The following is an 18,701-nucleotide window of genomic DNA, read 5'->3' on the forward strand; positions in this document are numbered from 1 at the left end:
GTCAGAATGAGTATGTGAGTCTGTGTGTGTAGACAGTGGGCAATTTGAGGACTAATAGTATCAAGGAATCTTTCAAAGTATTACTATCACACAGAAAATAAGGAAAAATATCAGCTATAAAACATACATGCTTCTTTGAAATTTAAAAAGCAAGGCAATTAATCTTTTATTGCTACTTATCTTAAAGATGGAGGAAAAGATTATAGTCAATATGTGAGTGGAAATTAACACCACGGTTTAGAAGTCCCACATTTCCCCCTTTGGTGTAATCCTGGAACATCAATCAATGTTTGGAGGTTGCTTCTAACAAGTCTTTGGCTTCATTTATTTTGGTTGCTAAGTATGGAGATCCACCTAAGAGGACAAAGAAAAATACATGGGTTAATGCCCTTCATTACTAACATCTTATTAAGTACTCGGTATAGGAAAAAAATATATAATTCTGGTTCTCCCACACATTTATCCTCTGACAAATAAGTCTATATAGTTGTTAGGAACCAAAGCACATAAATTTCTTTGAGTATTAGAGATTTCCAAACTGGGAAATCCAAACAATCCATCTAGGAAAGCAGTAAGAAACTTGATCAAGAATAATCTGAAAACCACTCAACATTCAACTTTGTCTGTTCTTTTTTAAAGACATGATCTCCAGCATAGGCTGGGCTCTCATAATCCTCCTGTCTCTATTCCCAAATGCTGGGATTATAGGTCTGATATATCACCACCTCTGGGGCGCCCAATCAGACATTTGACCACAGAGCTTCCTGATATGAGGTGGATAGTAAAGTAAACAAAGTAACAAGTTTTTGGTTTTTTTAGTCTATGACCTTTTTTTTAAGAACAAGGTATAATCAAATCTTTAATAGGAAGGTAAATCAATGCAAGGAGTCTCTGAAAGGCTTTTTTAAAAGTCTTGCAATTTCACAAAAAGAAATATATGTGTTTAAAAAGGCAATTATACAATAATATAATGTTACACTGATATAGATGAATTAATGAATATTAGTAAAAGAGGGATAGCAAAAATATCAGAGGAAATTCTCCATTCTCTGAAATGACCTTATAAGAATATTTATAGTGTCATTTTGGATTTAGTGTTCTAAAGGAAAATTAAGTCAGTTCTTTTTAAGAGTTCTTTGCAATGAATTCTTTCTACTGCAAACAGTAAGAGGAAAATTGAGGGGAATTTCAAATGCAGGATCATTATAAATCACAACCAGTATCTACTCCACATTCAAAAATACTAGCCCCAAACTGTCACATTAAAGCTAGTTAAACATCATATCCTTCTGTCTTCTGGCCCTAAATATTGTCATTGTTTGATGCTTACACTAACAATCATATTACAGGTCACCAGTCTCTTTGTGTTTGCTTTTATTTTATATTCTCTCTTTAAGTACAAACCATCTATAGCTACTGAAAAGCTCATAAGGGCTCAGTAACAGGCCAAAGAAACACAGAGCTAGAATTTTGTAAACTGTCCCAACCTTATTCAGACCTTTTATTGATATCATACAACCCATCTGATGAAGGAAGAGGAAAGCAGGAAAAACAGAAGAACCAACAGGGATTGTAGAAGAAAGAGCACTGATAGAGGAAGCTATATTTAGCTCTTTGCCCTTGAGGAAAACATTTGACATTTTCATTCAAGATCTGAATTATTATAAGCACTTAAGGTATGTATCAGTGTCCTTGAATACAAGATAAGAATTACAACAAAGCTCATAGCCCACATGGTTATAAAGTAAGTTAATTTCATGATTACCTCTTAAAATGACCTTGGAATAGGTCATGTTAATCCTGGATGCTGTTCATATTTTTAGAGTTATCAAGATGTTAGGCATTTTCTGTGTTGAACAAAATAATAAAATACTAATTGTACTCAAACATAAACTTAAATCGATGAATATGCATTCTGGGTATTTAAGTCATAGGCTATCTTATTCTTATTTACCATTTGGTGAAAGATCAAAGGCATGGAAGATTGAATCTTATTAAACATATTTATTGATGCACTATTAGAGGAAAAAAGGAGAAATTTATTCAGATTACTGCTGAATTTTTTTACCACTCATTCTCTTTAAGTCAAAAGGGTACTACATTTTCAATTTATGTACATGGTAGAGTTTGGATTGGCTGCCATAATTTCCAATCAATCTCCTAATACTTGGAAAAGTTTCTGAGACAAAAATTGAATTCCTATATTCCCTTCACTTATTTTTTATGCAAATTAGCTTCCATCAGTTAGAAGTACTCTTGTGAGTCTTGGCAGGCTGAGGTGAGGAGAAGACTTTCTTTTTGATTATTGATGCTAGCATGTAAAAGCGAAGCACAATGGTGTCAGAATGTGTGCTTCTCACACAGTTGTAGTGCTGGTCTATAAGGCAGAAGCTTCCCTGACTGCACAGTTCTGTAACTGTTGGCACTGCCACTCTTGCAGATCGAGTGTAGAATTTACTCCTTCAGGCCTTCCATCCATCTACTAACTGCATCCTTGCTTTAAAATGCTAGTTTGTGGAGATGAATCCTGACAGTACAATAGTGGATGAGTACCCTGTACTTACTGGAAACAATATGCTCTTGTCTTTTTGAGCCCCTTTTTGTTTTCTGGAGATGTCCACTGAATTCCACTTACTTTGAATACTCAACTTTGTTCTAAGTATTTTTGTACAACTGTGCTTCTACCCTACAGCGCCAGAATTCTGTTTCTTGCTACCTTGAGTTATTATTTATAGGACATACCCTTCTACTGACATCAATCATGAGAGGTGAATAAAATACAAAGAGCAGTATGATAACACTGGCTACCTAGTCTTTCAGATTTTCTAGCCGAGATCCTGGAGATAAGGGAAGTACATGTGTGAACCCAACATTCTGAACTGCATTTTCTCCTATGGAAATTATACACCAAATAGTATATATTACACAATTCCACTTTCATGAAACTCTAGAAAAGACACATTTAATCTGTAGTGATACAAAGCAGAGGCAATGATTGCCAAACTGTGAAAAGGGATCTGCAGGGAAGAACCTTTTGGGAATGGTTGGAAATGGTTATATCTTACATTAGTGGCCACAAGGATGCATCAGAATTCATCTAACTCTACATTTAAATGGATGTATTTTATTCTATGTAAATGATCACATTATAAAAAATTAAACTACCTGTTGGTTAAAGACTGTTTTTAAGTAATGAAAAATATACACAAATTTAAAAATGATGGCATTGCTATACAAATTATAAGATGAGAAACAGTTTGGGAAAGTGCAAATAGTAAGTATTTCACAGTAGTTCACAGTCAGTCCACTGGTAAGACAAGCAAATATAAATTTGAATATACCTAATAACTTAGCCTCACAACTTATGAAGAAAACAATGAAAGAATCAAAAGGGAAAAAAAACCATACACATCCACACAGTGGGAGAATTTAATATGCTTTTCTCAGTAATTTATTGAACAATTTAAGAGAAAAACAGGAAAAACAAAAAATTAAATAACATGAGCAGCCTCGATTGTAATTGACACTACATTAAACATTAAACCTTGCAAGTGCTAAATATACCTTCTCTTAAACTTCATATAGAATACTCACTGAAACTGACCAACTAGTAGGACTATAAATCAAGTCTCAACAAATTTCAGTGATTAAAATCATAATAAGCAATGCTACTTGAAGTATGTTCCATGGACTAATGCTAGCATATGATGGTCAATGGATTATAGTCAGGTACATTAAGAAATTCAGTGTTTAGAAAATATTGTAGCTACTTGAGATAGTGGTATTTTCCTGCATAATCTAATATATATTGGTGCTTATATATACATATGTACATATGTATGTATATATACACACATATATATATATTACATATATATATATATATATATATATATGTAATGCAACTTACAAAAGCTTTTAGTCCACCAAAGATTAAGGAAAAAAAATACAAGCCTTCTATCACAAAGATATTAAACAGTGTTACAGATCACATTGTAGAATTATGCTAGAAATCACTAACAGACACAACTAGGGAAAACTCAGTGTTGGTCAACATCCTTCTTAATAGTTACTTTATTAAGGAAGATTTCACAAAAGAAATTATTTTTCAATAGAATCAACAAAGCAAAAATTACTTTCTTAAAAAACTAACTTCATGTCAAACTGCCAAAAAATCTAAGTGAATGACGAATCTCAGAAAACGTACAATCTGTGAAAACCAATACAAGAAATGGAAACTTAAAAAGCACTGTATCTATTACAAAATTGAATATTTAACCAAAAACCTCCCCACAAATAAAAATCCTGGATAGATTTTATTGATGAATAAGGAAAAAAAATAGGAAGAAAGGAAACCAAACTTCTATCTCTTGTTAATATAGATGAAAAAATGAATAAAATGTTCATGCATCTAATCAGACTTCTTATGACCAAGTAAAGTTTATATTAGAAATAAGAGATTTATTGGGTTTTTAACATTTAAATATAAATCAATGTGAATCATTAACAGATATTTTATGTTATTTCAATAAATATGGAAAATTCAAAACACATTCATAGTAAAGAAAACTTTGAATTTTTTCAGATTAAAGAAGATACAGTAAATAACACCCTAGTAGTAAAATGTTGAAAGATACCTACTTATCACTATATTAGAGGTGCTAGCAATTGTAATAAGTGTTTCCTCCCAACCTAATACAAAAGAAATACGAAATAGAAAGAAATGGTTCTTTATAAATAACATGTCTTAGTAAGTAGATACAAAAGAATCTGAATACAGAATCATAGAATCCTTAAAGAAATGAAGAAGTTGCTGGATACAATATATTTTAAACCAATATTTCTATGTCACAGCAAGACATTACTATACAACAATAATTCATAAATATCACAATTAATGATTGCATTTTAATACCTAGAGGCTTGTGGTATAGTGCAGTAGGGCACCTGGTAAGCATGTACAAGGCCCACCTAACACCACTGAACAAAATAAAAATAAAGCCATTTTATTTTGTGTCCCTTTATGTGTATATATACAAACTGAGAACTCTTTTAAAATAAATAATGGTATATTTTTTCCTCCAGAGTGATTCAAAGATTTTTCTTTTTTTCTTCCTTTTCTTCCCTTTTTTTTCCTTTCCCCTTTTTTTCTTTCAAAAGAACTGTGCACACATTTTAATCTCTCTTGGCTCATATTTTTAAATATTCAAGAGAATATATTTATGTGAGAATAACATACATTGTCTGAAGCATAATGAAGAAATAGAGTATGGATGCCATGAGAAGCCTCTACAACAAGCATTCACCTAGAGTGGTTTGTTCTGTGCTCCCAGGAACTTTTAATAGCTCTGAGACATACAATAGATAGAGCAGAATTAAGGGAACTACCACTATGTTGGGTAGCTGTGGCGCATGCCTGTAGTTATCTGGGAGGACTGTGGTTCACTGGGCTAGAAGAAAGGCATTATCCCAAATATAACCAGTAAAAAAGAAAACAAAAACAAAAACTGGTCTAGAGGAACAGCTTAACAATATTGTGCCAGCCTCGCAGGGATAAAAATTAAATAATAACAAAATAATTATAACTAGAACCATCTTTCTGATAAAAGTCAAATATTCATTGTTTAATATTTTTCAGCAAAAACAATTCTGCCCTCACCAAGGCACAGGGGATTTCATGCACATATCATGCTACAATGTGAATATCTGATACTGCACAGATCATATTCCTCAATGTAACCTGTTTTCTTGTTCTTTACTCAGTGCTTAAGCCAAAAACCTGAGCTATCTTTCTTCACCTTTTCTTGCCCATGATTTGCTAGTTTCTTTGGCTTTCCCCTTCAAAGTGTGTTCTGAATTAAACTATTTCTTACCTCCTCTACTGTAAACAACCCTAGTCCAAACGAGCATCATTCTCTCTTGGATTACTACAATTTTCTCTACTAAATCTTTGCTTCTACTCATGACTCCCTATTTTCTCCATAGCTGCTAAAGTAGCCTTCCAATATCATAAATCAAGTAGTAACATTCCCTTAATGCTTAAAAATAAAGTCCTGAGGTCCTAGTATGCCTTGCAAACCACTTGATTCAAACTTCCTTTCCAGTCATATTTTCTTCCACTCTCCCCTTTCCTTGCTGTGCTCCAGCTGACCTCCTTATAATTCCAGAAGCAAAGTGTTCTCATTTCAGGAACTATATACTAGGTGTTTCTTCTCCTTGATCTACTCTTTCCCCAGTTCTGCACAACATACTCTGCTCAGGTTTTCAACACGCTATGTAGTACGTCTAAGATGGCGGTAAGTGAAACCACAACTGCCCTCCCTCCAGTTGTTCTGCTTTATTCTTTATTTTTTGGTGAATAACTTATTACTGCAGCATCGTAGGATATTTTCTGTGTCTATTTTCTACATAAGAAGCTACCCAAAAATAATGAAAAAAAGCAATGGTTAAAAGAGAATTCTCACTATTTGTGGATTAGCTGGGTGGTGATTTTAAACTGTATGGCTTCACTAGGATCTTAGCTTTCTCCTTTGCAAGGTCTCTCTGTATCTCTGTCTGTCTGTCTGTCTGTCTCTCTCTCTCTCTGATTTTTCACTCTTCAAGAGCCTGGTGTTCTTTAAACGTTGGCCTTGAGGTTCTAACAGGGTAATAGCTGAGACTGCAATATTTCTTGAGGCCTAGGGTCAAAACTCATACAATAATAATTTTTTAAAAAAACCTCTTGCTTCCATTTCTTGGAGTCCATTTTGATAAGCATCATTTTATATGGTCATATCCACATCACTATTGAGCAACCATTGTGATGCTCCGCTAAGAATATCCTAGACATACTCTAGTTATTACAAATGAGGGGAATCATGTTTCTCTTAATATAATTTTTTCCAAGTATTTCCATCTCCTTATGAATTGGGCAATGTAAAATGATTCTTATAGAAATGAATTCCAAGAAATGGAAAGAAGAGGGTGTTTTGTTGTTGTTGTTGTTTTTACTGTACTGTTTGCATTTATTTCTTTCTCCCTCTACCCACCCCTTTTGTTTTACTCCCTGTTGTTGCTGTTTTGAAGTTTATCTGATTTGGGGAAAGGAAGGGGACTTACAGAAACAGTGGGACAAAAGGTGCCAAACCAACAGTAATACTCACTAGACACTTTGTTGGGGAGAGGCAAAGTAGGAAAAAATGAGGGGGGTAACACTGTTCAAAAAGAAATATACTCATTACCTTACTTATGTAACTGTAACTCCTCTGTACATCACCTTCACAATACATTTTTTTAAACACTTAACATCAACCACCAACGAGAAATATACGCATTACCTTACTTATGTAACTGTGACTCCTCTGAACATCACCTTCACAATACATTTTTTTAAAACATTTTTTTAACAACATCAACCACCACCATACAATGCTGTAGCCCATGCAGGCCTGGGCAAAACTGCAGGACACACCACCACAACTAAACTCACAACCAGCTGCTCAAGTGGTAAACAGTCTACCCTAGCAAGCATTAGGTCCTGAGTTCAAGGCCTAGCTCTACTGGCCCTGGTTCAGCATGCAGCATTGATTATATTAGTGTATCTCAAATTATAGTGAAGAAGTATTTTGTTTTAAATTCCCAATCTGTAGTGGATCCACACTCATGCTTTTCCTCCCTCCTTCCCTCTCTTCCTTTTTCTTCTCTCCCTCCACTCCCTTTTCTTTCCCTTTTTGTTTTGTGTTGTTAGTTATTAAATATATACCGTCATGATTGCTAATTATGCAATTATGTATCACTAAGCCTTACCCTCCTGCATTCATATAATGCAAAATTAGCATATATTTGGATGTCACAGCAATATTAAATTGTAACATAGGATTCTATGAGCTGTGAGTAGTAGTATGCACCTGTCATCTCAGTTATATGGGAGACATTAGTAAGAGAATCACAGTCTAGGTTGGTCTTGGCAAAAATATGAGATCCTATCTTAAAAAACAGGTAAGGCAAAAAAGGTCTAGGGACATGGCTCAAATGGTAGTACATCTGCCTAACAACCCGAAAGACCTAAGTGCAAGTGCCAGTACTGCCCCACCTCAAACTTTCTGCCTGTGTATCTTTTATTTGTTTTTGACTTGTTGCACACAGGTCTACTTCACTTTAAGAAGCACCAAGTTACATAGACATTCTAAAGTTCCACAATTTTTTCAAGTTTAGCCTTTCCTTCTCCAATATGGTGTTCACTGGATATTTTTCAGCAACTTAACAAAAGTGGCAATCTATAATGATTAAATCAAGGATGTGAGATATTTACTGCATTAATCTTTTACTACATTAAAATGGCAAAATTCACTTTTTACCAAAACACATCTGAATGCTCATTTACAACTAGTTACAAAAAATTTATTTTCAGCCATATTTCACACTTAATTTTCTGGTGTCACTTTCTTTGCACAACCTGATAATGAAATGTGTAACAAATTATAGTTGATCACACATACAGTTCCAAATTTATCCTACCAGCTGGTTGCAAAACCAACAGAAAAGTTACTTTGGAGTGAGGTAAGAAAACATATTCATAAATTGCAGGCACTGATAGAAGACTGAAGTATTTGAAACTGCCTGTATACCCAGTAGTAACCTAGTCCGAAAAAGTGGTAAAGAAATTATAAAAGGTGAGGAGGGGGCAAAATTAAGTTCGCCAGTCCTATGATTTCCCAAACAATCTTGTCTTCCCCTCGTAAGGCCAATGAGGCATTTTGGCTTAAAATCTGTTATCTTCTTCCCATTGAAATAAAACAAGCTTTCTTCTCACGAGAAACTTTTTAGATATTTGAACTATTATAATTCCAACTGTATCACATACAATGGCTCTAGTATTCCTTAGCTCACTATACTTCTATTATGCAAGAATTCTTGACTGGATGGGTTTTAAGAAGTTAAAAAATCCTCTGAAACTTGAAATGTTTTAAACTTGGATGAATGATAAAAAAATGAAAAAAATGTCCAGTGTCAATTTTTTTAATGCTGCTGATACTGAGGCTTAGTCACAGAGCCTGGTGCCCTTACTTGGCTTCTTTCACTGAAAGCTGGCACAGCTTCCTTTCCAGCTTTTTGCTGGTTACTTAGAGATTAGATTCTCACTGACTTTTATGTATCAGCCAGTTTTAAACTACCATTACCATACCTCAACCTCCTAAGTAGCTAGGTGTGAGACATTTGGTGCCTAGCTTCAATACATTCTTTTCAAAAAATATATAATTTTGTTATTATTAAAGTTTTCTACAAAGGGATTACCATTTCATTAGTCAGGTAATAAGTACAATTCTTTTTGGCCAATGTCATCCCTTCCTTTATTTTTTCCCAGTCTTCAGTACATTTTCTTAAAAATTATTTTATTGTAAAGATGCTGTATAGAGGGATTCGTTACATAAGTAAGGTAGTGCATTGTAGAGCATTGTTACCTAGTCCTTTGTTTTTCTCTTACTATCCCCCTACACCCCCCATCCCCCACCAAGTTGTAAAGTTAATTTCTAACATAGTGTCTTGTGAGTATCACTGTTGCAATGGGTCATCCTGTGTTCTTGTTTCAGCATTTTGTTATTCAGCTTCCCTCCCCAAATTAGACAAATGTATATACAAGGTACCAAAAACAAATACAATAATAACAGGGGATATACCATAGAGGGAAGAACATACAAAAGAAAACCACACAGTACATTAAAAACAACAACAAAGAAAAACTGATTGTGTCCACAGTACATTCTTTTTTTTTTTTTTTTTTTTTTTTTTGGCAGTCGTGGGGCTTGAACTCTGGGCTTGGGCGCTGTCCCTGTGCTCTTCAGCTCAAGGTGAGTTCTCTACCACTTGAGCCACAGCACCACTTCCGGTTTTCTAGTGGTTTATTGGAGATAAGAGTCTCACAGACTTTCCTGCCTGGGCTGGCTTTGAACCTCGATCCTAGATCTCAGCCTCCTGAGTAGCTAGGATTACAGGCTTAAGCCACCGGCGCCCCACTCCACAGTACATTCTTAAAGGGACAATAATCTGAAAAGTTGACAATATCCTTAAAAGGTTAAAAGTGTGATCTATATAGGACAGATTCTTAAATAATTCCACATGAGTAAGATTAATTGAACAAAAATGATGATTCTATTAAGTCCCATAAACAAAAATGACCCTAGAAATCCTTTTACTTTATAGATGATAAAAGTTGACATTTGGAGAGGTTAAGAAAATGTTTACCCAGCTACCTACACATAAATGGGAAGTACAAGCATGCTAGAATCTACAATCCCACCTCTCATCAATTTAGTATCTCAGATTAAATCAAATCACTCTTTAGAGACTACTAACTTGTAAATACCATTTTCTTGTTTATGAAAGGTATCTAAACTAGATACTCTCTTAGATATGTTTTAGAACTTTTGTCTGCCAGCAGACAAAAATCAACAACTTGTCAATCATCTGAAAGACATGAGTGCTTGATTCTACTTCAATCAATCAGAGCCAAGGGCATTCACTTGACCTGAAGAAATCCAGAGAATGTTTAAGAGACAGAGTGCTGCAAGGAGGCACTTAAAAACATTTCTTTCTCAACCAATTACCCTGAGAGCACACAATAAAAAGTAAATTAGTTGAGTGGATCTTTCAGTAACTATTGAAGCTGTTTAGAAATTTGAGGCAAAACCTCTTTTCAAAGTTTATTCTCTTGTTTATTCATACTAAAGAACAGCAAGTGCAAAACCCAACCAACAGAGATGATGTTCAGTAAAAAGAATTTTTATAGTAAGCAATTAAGTTGCAAAAGCTGAAAACTAATGCCTTATTTTGGTGTAAGGATGAATAGGAATCCAAATTTTGTTTTTAATTTTTCTCAAAATAATTACAAAACTCAGTCAGTAAATAAAAATCTATGAAATCCTTTACTTTCCTCCCTCCTTTGACTTCTAAAATACAGTGCAACTTTCTGCCATCTGCTATTTTAAAGCAGAAACGGTAATGAACATATGGGCTTTCTCTATCAAGCAGCTGTAGTGTATTTAAAGTTATAATAATTGTCTTTCTGTAAGATAAATTTACATTAAAAACCTGGCCAGTTAAAAACAAATGCCTCAGTCTCAGAGCCTTCCAGAATGAAACAAAAAAAAAATTAGAATAATCTATGACATATTACATTCAGAGATGTAGAGGAAATCCTTTAAATCTTATGCTTTTCTGTGTAAAATTAGATACATAAATGCATGATGCCCCAAGCAGTTATTCCACCCAAAATCCCAAAACTCATGTTTTCTTTGTTGATCAAATGGTAGGAGCATCAGATTGGTTTAGGTACTTACCTATTACAGCCAGTAACTGAGTACTTGAGAGTAGAAAAATCTACTTCCGTGAGTCCCTGAACTCCAAACTATTTCTGAGGAAGATTTCAAGCCATGTGACACATAAACATCTATATCTACTACCATTTATGATGAGTTTAAGTAAATTGAAAGGAATTCACAGCATATGTCTACTAACCTTTATCTGGGTGATTCAAAATCATGATTCTCCTGTGAGCTGCTCTAATCTTAGCCTTGTCAGCAGATGGGCTGTAAAAAGAAATTAATAGGGCTGAGAATGTGGCTTAGTGGTAGAGTGCTTGCCTTGCATGCATGAAACCCTGGGTTTGATTCCTTGGTACCACATAAACAGAAAAAGCAGGAAGTAGTGTTATGGCTCAAGTGGTAGAGCACTATCCTTGAGCCAAAGAAGCTCAGGGACAATGGCCAGGCCCTGAGTTCAAAGCCCCAAGACTAGCAAAAAACTTTTTAAAAAATTTAAAAAAAGAAATTAATAAACAGAGCCAAATACAGATTATAAATTAATGATTTATATGGGCTTTAAGAAATTAAAAACTAATGAGAATTTCACCATCTTGTGGACAAATATAAAATTACAGCTTTTCATTAATTCCACTATCAAAATAAACATGATTAAATGCTGTATTATATGTGTGCGTGTATGTGCACGTGTGTGTGTGTGTGTGTGTGTGCATGTATGTGTGTGTGTGTGTGTGTTTCAGTCTTTGTAATATCAGCCCCAATTCTCAGTTAAAAAAATAAAACACAGGATCTGGGTGTTAGTCACATATGCTTGTTGTAATCCTACTTTAGGAGGCTGAAATCTGAGGACTGCAGTTCAAATTTAGCACAGGTAAAAGAAGTCCACAAGACTCTTATCTCCAATTCATCAACAAAAAGCCAGAATTGGCAATGTGGCTCAAGTGGTAGAGTACCAGCCTTGATGAAAAAGCCAAAGGAGAGTGTAAAGTTCAAACCCGTGGTACAGGCACCATAATAAAATAATAAAATGAACATATACTTACAGGCTGTAAGTTTGAAAGCTTACACTTGTAAGTTATTTTGAAAGAAGAAAACTTATGTTGTGTAGCATATAAGCATCTGGATTCCAGAGCTAGACTGCTGGATTTTATTTTTAAATATATTGTTATTGTAGAGGTGATATTCAGAGGAGTTATAGTTACATGAGTCAGGTAGTGAATGAGTACAATTCTTTTGAAACTATGTCTCCCTTCCCTTGCCTTCTTCTAGTTTTTCCCTCCAGTCCCCACCCACAAGTCGAACAGTTCATTTTCCACAGTGTCTAGTGAGTACCCCTGTTTTGTTTACTCTTTGTTCTACCATTTCTGTGCTCCCCTTTACCCTCCCAAAGACTAACAGACAAAAGGAAAAAACAGCAACAAAAAATCCTCTACTTTTACCATAACCAAGATATGGAATCAACCAGATGCCCCTCAGTGGACTGATGCATTTTAAATCCCAGTATTGCTATCTGGTATTAGATAACCTTGGTCAAATCTTTTACCTCTTTGTGTTCAGTTTCTTCATGAAATAGGCTAGTAACAATATTCCTCATGCAATGAGGAATGAGAAATGAATGAATGCCTGCAAAGTGTTAGCATGGTGCCTGGCATGTAGCATGTTCCATAACAGCTCACTTTTATTGCCTCTCAACAGGGGATCTCAAAATTCTTTAGATCTCACAGTTTATTTAGCTTTGTGAGAAACCTGTGGGGAAAATGTTGGCTGTTACACTGTAAACAAAAATTAACCGAGAAAGTAAAATAAACCTAAAATTATTAAGGAAAACCTACTTTCTCCAAGATTGGAAACATTTCTCATTAGTACATTTTCTGACTATGTAAAAAAAAAAAATCAGAACAAAACCCTTTTATTGCTCCTACGCTACTAACCTTTCCTGGGTCTCAAGTATGGATAACAATAGCTGACTTAAAGTATAGGTAGTCAGTGTGAAGCTCAACATAATACAATTTGCATGGACAAACCACTGTTACTACTAAATGTAGCATGCACATGTAGTTGTTGAGATCCAGGTTCAAATCTTAATTCTTCAGCTATACAACTTGTTTTTGCTTATTTCGACACTGATATATCTTGATCTCAAATGTAACATTTACATAATAAAGCTTATTTCCCAGGATCATTTTAAAGAATTAGATAATATAGTTAAATATATTAGTGTGATCTGGCATATAACTAGAGCTAGTAACAGTTGTGTTATGGATAAAATGAATACTTATGAAAACCTTGTATGTCCTATGTGTAGGGACTGGGTGTAAGAAACTTAGTTAACATTTCATAAGTGACTCAGAAGCAATGTCACAACTATCATTTCAATGTAAAGACACTCAAAGTCTACTTGCCTTTGTAGCCTAGAATGCTATGTTTAAGACCTTCTGTCTTTTTGTATAGAACCTCCCGGCTTCTGTAAATTGTCAGTACTTGATTTTGGTAGTGTTTTAGTCTCTAGTTGCCACCTCTAAATTTCTAAAATAAATAACAGATTACCAAGATTGTTACAATGAAGCAGAAAAGGACTGGCAGAGTGATGCTTGATTGGAATCCCAGCATTCAGGAGAGTAAAACTATAAGAACTCAATTTCAAGGCCAATTTATTTTGTTGTAGCAAGAATCTTCCAAAAGAACAATTTGAAAAAGAGCAGCATTCAAAAAAATTGGGCGGGGATTATTAATTATGCACTATTTGGTGCATATTAATTGTACATTGTAGGGTTTCAGTATATATGCATATAGTAGAATTTATCATGTTCACTTCCTATTACTTTCATATATATCCAAAAATGTACTATTAATAGATAAGCACATAAAATACTCCATGAATAAACTGAACAAGTCTTCAGACACACTTTAAAATATTTCTTTTAGCCATTTGTTGATGTCTTGTGGGGCCATTTTAAGCTTTCTTTTTGGTATGAAGGAGCCCCCAGATAGACACTTATTACAGACAACTGAATTCTGATAAACTATTAGACATTGTGCAATGACTATGAATGTTATATTTCTTAAGAATGAAAAACATTAATTTGAAATTTTCTAGTATAATTTAGTTGACAATTGCAATTGTCTTTATGGTGCTCTCTAGCACTTTCTTTTACAAATTATGTGTTCTAGTTGCTGTACATATTTGATGTATTTCCTTAGAGAGCAGAAATTACAAGTTGTATCTTAAAATAGTACCTAGGATTGTATATGTAATGGACGTTTAATGTATTTTCTAATACTCTCCAAAAGGAAGTTAACTGTAAAAAGATAAATTTCTTGTCAATTTCTTGTAATCCTAGTTACTCAGGAGTCAGATCTGAGGATCCTGGTTTGAAGCGAGCCTGGGTGGAAAAGTCCCTGTGAGACTCTGTATCTCCAATTAACCACTCAAAAACCAGAAGTGGTGGTACACTCAAAGTGGTACAGTGTTAACAGTGCTCAGGCCCAGAGTTCAAGCCCCACAACTGGCAAAAAAAAAAGGATAAATTTCTTGAAAGGATATAGGCACTATCTGACTAAGTAAAAACTAACATCAAGCAAGTCTAATATGTTATAAAAATTATGAAGTTAAAAAAAGGAGAGAATGTTAAAAACCATATTTTATAAAAGCTCATCACTAGATGATGGAGATATAAATTCAGGAAAATAAAAATTTCCTTGGTGTACTTTTTTGAGGATATTTAGAATATTGCTCTTATCTGGATATTATGTTTTAATTGTGCACATAAAAGAAAATCTGAAAATCACTTCAGTTAAAATCCTTGAAAATCAATTACATTGTCTATAAAAGAAAAGCAATACACATAGTTTATTACATAAAACTCCACAAAGTATTAGGTACATTGAAGTCTGCCAACCACCAAACAAGATTATAAAGTTATAAACAAACAAATATCAGGAAGGAAGTTGTTGCAAAAGTATTTTAGTTCTAAACATTCTGCATTTACCACAAGTACAGAGTCCTAGTTTTGAGGAAAAAGGGAAGTATTGCCTGCAGAGTTTATTACCACTTTGTAACTAACTGCTATATTTATAAGTTTCTAAAGTCTTACTACTTTTTAATACATTTGTTTGCTGCTGTGAAGTTTAAAGATGAGAGACATCAAGCATTTAAACTTAGTGTAAGAATTAAATGTATCTGCAATTTATGTCCAATATACAATTCTACCATCAAGTTGAAAAAGTAACTTTAGAGGTCATGTTACCTAATGAGAGATTTCAAACTGTGAAACTGTGATCCCCTGAATACATCTAGCTGGCAACTAGGGAGTGGAATGTGGGGGGTCAGTTGCACACCCCAACTCCATAGATAATGGAGCCATTTAGGGGTTTTGAGTGTGTTTCAAACATTTTATGAACCATTGGGATTTGAATAATGCTTGGTTTAGAGGAAGTAGCATGGACAATTTTTTTAAGAGTGTAAACAAAGCTCAACTCCATTTTGCCTTCTCCTACTTGTTACAGTCTACATAGTTTACAGTCAGTGATCACAGAAAATAAAACCATAGCAACTTATTCACATCTTGAAGTACCTTGACATAATCAACACCACCTGATCCAGAAAAAAAGACTAGAGGAAAGCAGGTAAATTTAATATGCTAAGGGAAAACATTTAGTTTTGCATTCATGGTAGAGATAGGAAGAGAAAGGCCTATTTTTTTTCAATTTGTTTTTATTGTGAAGGTGACGTATAGGGGAGTTAGTTATATAGGTCAGGTAATGAGTACATTTCTTTTTGAACAATGTCACCTCTTCCTTCCTTTTCTCCTAATTTTTTCCCTCTCGAGACCCCTCCCTCCAAATTGTATAGCTCATTTTCAACATATTATCTTCTTGAACCCCCTGAACCCCCTCCCTCCAAATTATATAGTTCATTTTCAACATACTAGCTAGTATGAGTATCATTGCCAAATTAGTTCGCCCTTTGTCCCATTATTTCTGTGATTCCCCTAACCCTCCCCCAAGCAGATAAACTTACATACAAGACAAAAAGTACAGAAATCAATAACAATGACAAAAGGGAAAAACAAAAAACAAAACAAAAAGCACAAAAAGTAAAATTTTTAAAAATCTACTGTTTTCCATTTCTTGGAGTTCATTTTGATAAACATTATTTTATATGATCATACACAAATAGCTATTGAGCCTCTGTGATCCTCTCCTAAGACTATCCTCTTTTGATCTCACTGTCTGAATGTTTAGAGTCCCGTTTAATTTGTCATGTCCAAGTGTAATTTTTGTCTCTTACCATTCATTGTGTTTACTTGTAGACTTATAGGCAGTCTATTTACTACAAATAAGGGAAAGCCTGAATCATGTGTTTCTTTGGGTCTGGCTTACTTCACTTAATACTATTTTTACCAAGTGAAAAGCCCATATTTAATATGGTAGACACTTATAAAAAGATATCATTATGTGCTGGGAAGGTGGCTCAGTGGTAGAGTGCTTGCCTTGCATGCATGAGGCCCTGGGTTCAATTCCTCAGTACTACTTAAGCAGAAAAAGCCAGAAGTAGCACTGTGGCTCAAGTGGTAGAGCACTAGTCTTGAGCTGAAGAGCTCGGGGACAGCACCCAGGCCCAGAGTTCAGGCCCCACAACAACAACAACAACAAAAAGAATGATGAATAAAAATATTTTTTTAAAAAGATATCATTATATCATTCTTTTATATTTTTATGTTTATTTTTTAACTAAGGACCTTGTGCTTGGTTGGCTGGCACTCTACTAACTGAGCCATGCCTCCACCCTAGCCTTTCTTGACTAGTTTATTTTGAAGATGGAGTCTCATGAACTTTTTTGACCCAGCTGACTTCAAACCACAATCCTCTATACTTCAGCCTTCTATCTAGGATTATAGGCATAAACTTGCACCTGGCTCAATGTATCATTCTTTTAGCCTTTTAACAAAACGTTAATTCAAATTCAAAAAATGAATAAAATGAAGTGCAGAAAAGCTACAATTAACTTGACTAATATCCATTGAAATGGATGATTTTAAGTAGTGATTCTAAATAGCAGAATCTAGGTAAAGACTTATTTTATTAAATTGATATTTACTGAGTATTTACTAAGTGCCATGTTGTTGTTCAGTGTTTTATATGTATGTATAATCTTCATAATAACTTTATGTAGGAGTAACTAATATTATCTCCCACTTAGAAAAAGTGAAACAGAGATCATGAATTTAGTAGTGGTATCAACGTTATTTTTCCCAGACACAAGAACCCTTTCTCTTTCTCTTTGTTTAAAGTCAATAAATTTTTATTTAATCATTTTCACATGTTGTGATTCCTTCTCTGTTCATCAGAATGAAGTTCAAGATTTCTCTTGAAATCTAAGACAGTCCCTTTTGAAAGAAACAACTCAAGCCACACCATTGCTCTGAGGATTGATTGCTATGTCCAATTGACCAAGAAAAAAGAAAAAAAAAAAACTCCAGTGGGAAAGCACCAGGTCTGGAGTTTAATCTCTAGTACCAGCACACACAAAGACAACTGATCAGCTCTGCCACAAATATTTTATCCGGGCTTCTTTTATCACTATTGGAAATACTGATAGAAATACTGATGACAACTTCAAAGTCCCACAGCTAAAACCTTTTAAATGTCATTCCTCAAGCAAATTATCTGTGGGATCTTAGAAAGATGAATTACAGAAAGCTCTTAAAATGAATAAAATCTAGACTTTTGTTCCTTACTAATAATACTGATTGAATACATTTCTTTTGTTGTATCTTTTGACCCATGAGCTTGAGATGTTACAGGTCTCACTGTCACCACTGCAGCACATTTACTGTGTGGGAAGCACAACCTGTGTCTCAGTTTTAGCCTCAGTGACCAATTCTGGACCCTGATCAACAGTGCCCATCCTCATCTGGAATGAGGCTTCCTTTTTCCTTTTTTTTTAAACATAGGAAAAAAAAACCTCATTTCCATTTCCTAGGGTTCATTTCAATAAATATTATTTTATATGATCAGATGCATATAAACATTGCACTAAACCCTTACTCTCTCTCTTTTTAAACCTTTTTATTATTATAAAGGTGATGTACAGAGGGGTTACAGGTACATAATTCAGGTAAAGAGTACATTTCTTTTTGGAAAATGTCACCCTTTCCCTTAAGCATTCACTATTCCTTCTGAATTTTGTGCAGTTTTCAGTTCAATTATATAGAAACTGGATAAGCATTTAAGAAAACTAAAAATATCAACTCCTCTCCTAATTACCTATCCTACCAATAAAGGTGCTTTCAATAATATTAAATGATTATCCTTAAAAGCCTTTATTTCTGGCTTTATAGCATGTTGCATATGCACATGAACGTGAGAGTGGATGGCACATGCCTACAATGTCCATACTCT

At 34.3% G+C, this 18,701-nt stretch overlaps 1 long non-coding RNA gene and 1 other non-coding gene across 2 annotated transcripts; both read right to left on the minus strand.

Moving 5' to 3' along the window:
- Nucleotides 1–131: 131 nt before the first annotated feature.
- Nucleotides 132–11,616, minus strand: LOC138831339 (uncharacterized). The gene is made up of 2 exons (XR_011373252.1): nucleotides 11,494–11,616; nucleotides 132–354 (listed from the first exon to the last, which is right to left on the minus strand). It is a non-coding gene; the product is annotated as an uncharacterized lncRNA (long non-coding RNA).
- Nucleotides 11,617–18,092: 6,476 nt separating this feature from the next.
- Nucleotides 18,093–18,226, minus strand: LOC138831342 (small nucleolar RNA SNORA1). Its single transcript, XR_011373255.1, has one exon. It is a non-coding gene; the product is annotated as a small nucleolar RNA SNORA1 (small nucleolar RNA).
- Between the last annotated feature and the right edge of the window lie 475 nt (nucleotides 18,227–18,701).

The sequence above is a fragment of the Dipodomys merriami genome, unplaced genomic scaffold (genome assembly GCF_024711535.1).
Source record: "Dipodomys merriami isolate MVZ:Mamm:240054 unplaced genomic scaffold, mDipMer1.0.p SCAF_192, whole genome shotgun sequence".
Lineage (NCBI taxonomy): Eukaryota > Metazoa > Chordata > Mammalia > Rodentia > Heteromyidae > Dipodomys > Dipodomys merriami.